This window comes from Hipposideros armiger, unplaced genomic scaffold, assembly GCF_001890085.2.
Source record: "Hipposideros armiger isolate ML-2016 unplaced genomic scaffold, ASM189008v1 scaffold_86, whole genome shotgun sequence".
NCBI lineage: Eukaryota > Metazoa > Chordata > Mammalia > Chiroptera > Hipposideridae > Hipposideros > Hipposideros armiger.
The window spans coordinates 748,845-756,578 of record NW_017731436.1 but is presented as its reverse complement, the minus strand read 5'-3'; positions in this window follow the sequence as shown (position 1 = coordinate 756,578).

Here is a 7,734-nt window from a genome sequence, read left to right as displayed (position 1 = left end):
CTCTCTCTCTCTCTCTCTCTCTCTCTCTCTCTCTCTCTCTCTCTCTCTCTCTCTCTCTGAGAAATTGGTGAAAACTTGTGAAATACTTGTTTGGAGAGGAACTGCTCAGACCTGGGGAATCACTTCCTCCATCCTGTGGCAGTTGAGTCCCTTCTGGTTTCACTCCTGGCCACCTAGGCTCTGGCCCTTCCTTTCACTAAGGACTTCTCAGAGAATACTGAAGAGGAACCTCTGGCGTGAGGATTGTGGAACGTTTGTCTTTCAAGTTTGGTGTTCTAGCCAGTCCCAAAGGAGCCCACCCATCACCCACCAGATTATACCCTAGAACTGGTTTAACGACGAGAACATTATTCATTTGACAACAAGCAATTGAATGTTATTTTTTATCTTGACCCAGACAGGTTTTCTGGCCAGATAAGTGGTATTTCACATTTGAAGCAATTATTGTTGTAATTACAGAGATGGCTGTCATTAGAAAGGTGATATTCTAGGAGGAATGTCGGAGGCCCCTGGACACTTTGTTCCAGAATTCACAGTTGTAGGCCAAATCAGAATTTTAAATCAGCCTCTTCACCTCTCTATTTGTGTTTTGGAAGTAACACTATATTATCTTTGGGTGTCATTTCCCGGTTTGGTTGGAAGTCTTCAGAAAACTGGCTGCTATAGTATTTAAGGCTGACTTATCAATCATCTTGTTGATTTTGAAACTTTGGCTTAAAGAATGTAGTGGATACAAATAACAGTCACAAAATGACATGAGCAAAAGTTGTAACTTTATTTTTCTACAATTAAACTTAATTTTTATTCTGAACCCCATTTCTGTCCAATGGCAGAAAACCTAATCTAGTAAATTATAGGTAAACTTGGACAAATTTATGACCCAGCAGCCATTTTGTGCTTAAGATCAGTTAACATAGGGGTTCTCTCTCTTGTCCCTTGATGGCCTCTCATTTCTGGGGCTGTTGGGCAGGTGGTGGCCTAGGTGATATGGCAGATTGCAAGCATGCCCCAATTCTTCAACCCTCCTGTATTCTCCCTTTGCCACATAACTCTTTAGTGCCCGCCCACTCTGACTCTGGCCTCCACCATATGGCTTGCTTTGACCAGTGGGATACTAGCACATGAGAAGTCTAATCAAGCACTTGCATGATTAGACTTACTTTATTTTTCCCTCTGTCATTGCCAAAAAAAGGAGATGCCCACCGCAGCCTGCTAAGAGAAGAACGAGACATGAGATGGAGCAGAACTGCTCACCCCATTTGTGATGGAGGCCATCCTAGATAAGCCAGCGGCCAGCAATTCCAGAAATGTGAGGGCCCTGCCAAGATCAGCAGAGCCACCTGGTCGACCCACAGCTACTATGGGCATGTGAGCGAGCCCGTTTCACATGCGCTGAGCCACCGAGGCTTCTGGTTGTTCGATATACATCGTTTTAGTGGCAGCAAATAAATGATGTGCGTGAGGTTGTGACATCTAGAAGTGTCTTCCCTCCTTGCACTAGCGTTTGCAGCGATATAAAGTTTTCCTTTCATATTTCATTACCGACATCCATTCCTAATGAAGTGCACTGGCCAGAATGGTCCCTCATTTATGTTCACCAAGGTAGTCACACTTCTGATGGCCTCAGACTTGCGTGGTTCACTGCGATATCCGTGACGATGCCCTCATCATGATGCCCTCTGAGCTGTAACTCTCTGCCTCAGCAATGCTCATGCCTTCTTGGGGCAATAAGAATGTTCTTGCCCCTTCTCCCTGGACATCAGTCCCCTTCTTCGCGCTTCTCCATACCTAAGCTCCCCTTTCTCCAGTGCGGTGTGGCCGTCTGACTCTTCATCTCTTCTCTCCCCAATTCATTGTTGATGGCACACATTTCTGGCTGGATTCCTTCAGACCTTCATCTCTCGACTCCAAATGCCCAGCGCTTGCTTTCAAGATACTTGTCTCTGTGACAAGTTTCAAGAATCAATTATAATCTGAAGAGCCAAGAATTTGACACCCTCCCCCGCCCCTCAATGTCTCTGGGTTCTTTCTATTTTCTGGGCAGGGTGTGTTGCTGAGTTCATCTAAAGAGGGTGGTAACTTGGCACAACAAGGAAATAAACATGAAAGAAACCTCCGTTAATGGTACCAAAGTTTATCCTGTCATAAGAATATAATTAGGGGCCAGCTGAGTGACACGTTGGTTAAGAGTTGGCTTGGGACCGCAGCTCTGAGCAGCAGGGCCCCGGTTCGGATCCCACATGAAGGGCCGGTGATGCTGCACCCTCTACAGCTAAGATGGTGAACAACAGCTCGACCTGGAGCTGGGCTGCTGTGAGCCGCTGGCGACAGCGTAGGCTGCAGCCCCTGTTCCAGTAGGCTGCTGTGAGCTACCATGAGTGGCCACAGCCAGCGGGAGCGGCCGTCCAATGGCCGGCGAGCAACTGCCTCACCCAGGAAGAGCGCAATGATAATACTAACATGGGCCAGTGAAGCGACGTCCTCCACAACTAGAATGAAGAACAAAAGGACAGCAACTTGTCTGCTCCCCTTCCCCGATTCCCCAATGCTGTTCTCCTGCCCCAATTCCCCAATAAAAAAATCTTAAAACAAAAAAAAGAATATGATTAAATTGAGAAGCTCTTTTTGATGTGAAGTAAGTGGTCAATCAGAGTTTGGGGCAAAGTCAATAAAGAGTTTAAGTGGAGAGCAAGGAAAAGATTGTGTGGCTGAGAGCCATCTGGGAGAGCTGAGTCCCAGTCTCTGGGCTGGTGCCACCTGTGGGTCTGGGGACAAGTCTCTCAGCCTCTCAAAACCTCAATTTCATCATCTATAACACAGGGTCGAACCAGGTGATAGTTTGGGTCCATCCCAGATGAATCCAAGTTCATCTAGCTTTGAAGTTCTGTGATGCTAGGATTCATGCCAAGGACAATGAAGGCCTGAAGCCAAGTACCCGATCTTGCTGAACTGACCATCTCCCCTTCTTTAAACTGACAGTTTTTCTAAATATGATCATTTCAGTAATTGTTGGGCACGAGGTTGACAGTGGACATTGGAGGACAGCTGGACCCCCACGTAAACATCAGAGTGTAATAGGAAAAAACCATAGGCTTTGAAGTTAGACCAACCCAGGATTGATATTAGTAGATGTTCAGCTGAAAATAACTAATAAATACCCGACTAACAGTGGCTTCAACCATGCATACTTAACTGCTTACGAAACAAGAAGTCTGGAGGCAGGAGGTCCTGAGATGGATTTGTCATCTTGGACCTGGGCCCCTTTCAAGCTTCCATTTTGCAACTTCAGCTTGTTGGGTTTGTCTCTGTCACCTCATAGATCTAAGAAGTCTGCCCCCAGGCCACCCACAACATGTCCACAGGCAGATAGGAGAGGTGGAGGACTCAAGGCGTATTTGTCCGTGAAGTGTTCTCTCCTTTGTGTCAGGCAGAAAATCTTTCCCAGAAGCCCTCACAGCTTTTTCCAACCATCTCATTGGCCAGAACAGGCCCCGTGCTCACTGCCATGCTAACCATTAGCAAAGGGGAACAGGCTTCTGTGACTGGTCGATTCTAATGCACCTCTGGGCCTGGCCAGATTGCCATAAGAAGTTTAGGGGCCATTAGCATGGTAAAGGGGGCTGGCGGCTCATAGGATCTGCCAGGCTGGTTTTTAATTGGGGCTTCACTTAACTAGCTGTGTGATCCTGAACACATCACTCGGCTTCTCTGAGCCCTACTTCCAGCACCTGAAAAATAGGGAGAATCCTACTTGCTTCACAGGGCTATTGGGAAGACTAAGTCACGTGACGTGTGGGAAGTCTCCAGGACGTTTGCCCACACCGTGCACGTGCCAGGCACTCTGGAAACGGTAATACTTGCCCTTCCTCACATTACTTGGGATGACAGTCAGAGAGGGTAGCCTTGCTGAGCTGTCTCGTCCCAGTTTTCAATTTCAATGAACTCTATTTCTGTGACAAGACATGCATGAGCGTTGCCAAAGTCAACATGTTGGTGGCAGTGTTTACCACTGTGACACCTGCTGCTCTGACGGCTCTGGGCTGTTTTGTACACATTGGTTTTGGACAGCGGCGGCTGCATTTTGTCTTCAGATTTCTTATGGGGGAGATTTAGCATCTGGCAGGATGGCCTCTGACTGTGAAGAGTCTCTAGCAAGCATCATTGCCGGTCGTGAGCTGGGATTGGGCTTCTGTGAGGACAGGGGAAGGACATCTGCTTTGAAAGGTGCCACCTGCCTAGAAAAGCCTGTCCGTGTTCCCACAGGATTGGCTGCTGGGCGTCTCAAACTGCAAATACCAAGCAGAACTCCCCGTCTTTCCCCGCCCACGGCCCTCCATCAGCTCTCTCTCAAAACACATCCAAGACCACCCTCTTCCCACTGGCTCCTCGTGAGTGGCCACAGGCCAAGCCATCCTCCTGGCTCCCCTCCAGCTGCCCTGTCTGTCCCCCTATGCCCACTGTCCCCTCCCCATCCCAGGTTCCTCACCGCAGCCAGGCCACGTCTCAAAGATGGATGCCACGTCAGCTCTCATCACGCTTTGGGCCCTGACTGTGGCTTCCATTGTAGGTGGAATAAATCCAGATCCTTCCCTCGTCCCAAGGCCTCATGATGTGACCTACCTACCTCGCAACCCCTGTTCTTGCACCGGGCTGGCCTCAGGGGCGCCTCAGGCCTGCAGTCACACAGAGCCCTCCCCTTGCTTCTTCCTCTGCTGATGTCAGCTGCAAAGTCTTAATTTTTGAACAAGGGTCTGCATTTTCATTCTGCAGACCCCACAAATTATGCCCTGTCCTCACCTCCTCCCTGCCGTTTGCCACACTCCAGCTCTCTCGTCTCTGAACACCCAAGCTTCCTCTTTCTTTTCTAGGGGTGAGGGTGCTGGCTGTTCAGTACACTCTAGGCTCACCTGTCCCTTCTACCCCAGAGTCCCCATGCTTCAGACAGTGCCTATGTTCATTATGTGTATTCATTATGAGGGGAGAGCATAAAGCAACGGTCTGGTTCCAGAACTCAGTTTCTGTTTGTGGCTTGGAGGAAGTAAGGGAGTTAAAAAGGGTTGTTGACAGAGTTAACTGTTCTGTGATTTTGATTTGGGACAGGGGTCATCTGAGGGAGGGAGGGAGGGAGTTACTGGCACTGGCTTCTCCATAGATGCAATTGAATATTCTGAATATTCAGTGAAGAGCTCTGATGACTTAATAAAATTAGGAACTGAGGTAAAGGACAATGCCCAAAAGAACAACACCTACACACACACACACACACACACACACACACACACACGTGCACACACACACATGCACAGACACATGTACACACACATGCATGCACACAACACTTACATATGCACAATCACACACATGTACGTATATGCACATGTACATGCACACACACCCACATACACATATGCACACAAATATACACATAGACATACACATGCACATGCATACACACCTACATGCACACATACCATATACACACACCACTCACACATATGTACACACACATACACAGTCTCTTCTGAGCAGCTATGAGGTCTCTGCAGGCATCTGGGAGATGGACTCAGCCCCAGGCTCTGAGGTCTGACGGGGCCCCAGGGCAGGTATACACCCGTCCCCAGAAGCCCGGGCTCCAGCATCCTCTGCCCTCAGACCCACAGCAACAGGCTGAGAAGGAGGGTGCCAGGATCCGGAAGGCCCAGGCTTTCCAGCTGGCTGCTCCAGGTGGCCCGAGAAGCACCTGTGAGATCCTGTGAGCTCCAATGTTCACCTCAGTGTTCCAATCTCTTCTAGAGAAGACCTGGAGCAGGTTTTAGCTTTGAAAATTACTGTCTTTTCTGAAGAGGCCTATTACTGGCCCCAAACAGCTTGACCTGAGACTCAGCCAGGAGGCAGCTTGACTCTCTAATGCCAATTGCTCCTGTCCTGGCTGCCGTGAGAATGAAGTGAGATGGTGCAGTAAAGTGCTAAGTGGGGAAGGTGACATCCTGGCATGTGGTGAGTGCTCGCCAGTGGTGGTTTATCAATCAGTTGTCTTGGTTGTGAATGACAGAATGCACCTGACTCGCTTAAGCCAAAAGGGAATTATTAAAGTGTATTAGGTGGTTCACAGAAACCTTGAGAAGGCTGGAGAAACAGATCAAGGCTGATCTTCCAGGATCGGCACCTGAGATCACTCCACACACCAAATGTCAGGAACTCAACTTCACTACAACCTCAGCTGCCATTACCCGATGCCCTGGGAGCTGTATCTGCATGCAGGGTGGGCTCTGCAGCCACAGCTGCTGTCATCACCTGAAAGCTAGGTGCACCTGCCTCCACCGGTGCCAGCAAAAGAGAAGCCCCAGCTGAGCTTGTGCCCACACATTGCTCACCTCTGAACTGAGGGCTTACAGGTCATGTCTCGTTGGTGGAGCCTGCAACCTAGCTGCAAGGGATGCTGGGACTCGAGTCCTGACTTCCATGAGAAGTCAAGACTCACAGCATGGGGACTTCCTCACATATAGGAAGGTCATTCAGAAGATAAGGGACAAATGTATACTAGAGGGTGCATAGGCACCAAAATGAAAGGAAGCTTTGAAAAATATTCTTCACCTAAGACAAAGTCTTGGTTTCTCTGTCCCAGGCCCATTAGGTGTCAGTCTTTGTTATGGTGGTCACATGGTGCCCCATGGGGAAAGAGTGTGGCAGGACAGGTAACATATCACTGGGCATGTGTGAAATGGGCACAGCCAGGGCTGGACAGCCTCTGCTGACCAGTGAGGTCTGGAGGTGGGGTCACATAGGCCAAATGTCCCAGTTACCAGACTTTTGCGGCTTCTAAGGCCCCTGCTTTGAATCACGATCCAAGTACTAATGGTGCAATTTCTCCAATAGGCTATTAAGCCAGTGCCTGACTACTCCCCAAGGGAAATCATAATTAAAATGGCCATTGTCATTTACATTGTGCCCAGTGTTGAACTAAGCACTTTAAATCTCTTATCTCTAAATACAGTAACCCTATGAGGGAGGTTTCTTGCCGTTCCCCCTTGATAGGTGATGACACTGATGCACAGAGGCTACGTAAATCCCGCAGCGAGGACGAGGAGTCAGGATTTGAACCCAGGCCCTTCGCCACTATGTGGTGCTGTTGCTTTACAAGCTGTGGACGTGAATTCACAGTTTCACTCCCAACCTAGCCACACAGACAAAAGATAAGGCCACAGTGGGTCACATGGATTAGTCCTAAGGTCCCGTAGGACAGGACTAGGTGTAGGGGAGATAGTTGTCCTCCAAAGGATAGAAATATCGCCTAAGGAATGCCACAGCGATCTGCCCACAGATGGCAGCTTGGAAGTGATTGAGGGTTCCTTGTAGCCAAACTGTCTTTGGAAGAGGATGAATCCCTCATGTTTCTGCAAAACCAAGGAAACCGAAACAGAAAGCTCCTTCAGGAGCTGAATCGGCCAGAAAGCAGGTGGTGCCAACTGGGAAGCCCAGAGGCTTGACTTAAAAAGTACAAGGCCCCTTCGGCCATGGGGCAGGCCTCCAGACAGAGGGCACGACCCAAACTACAGGTTCTAAAGAAAGAAAAGGTTGTGCTTGGAGATTGTTGTAGCTCAACCCAAACCACAGCTTGCCAGCAAACGTAGACGCTCAGAGCATCAAGTACTGCGGACTTGTCTGTTCATTCGTGCTCTGACTTGTTTTTAGAAAAGAATTTGCAGTAGCATGTAAGAAAGCAACACACACACA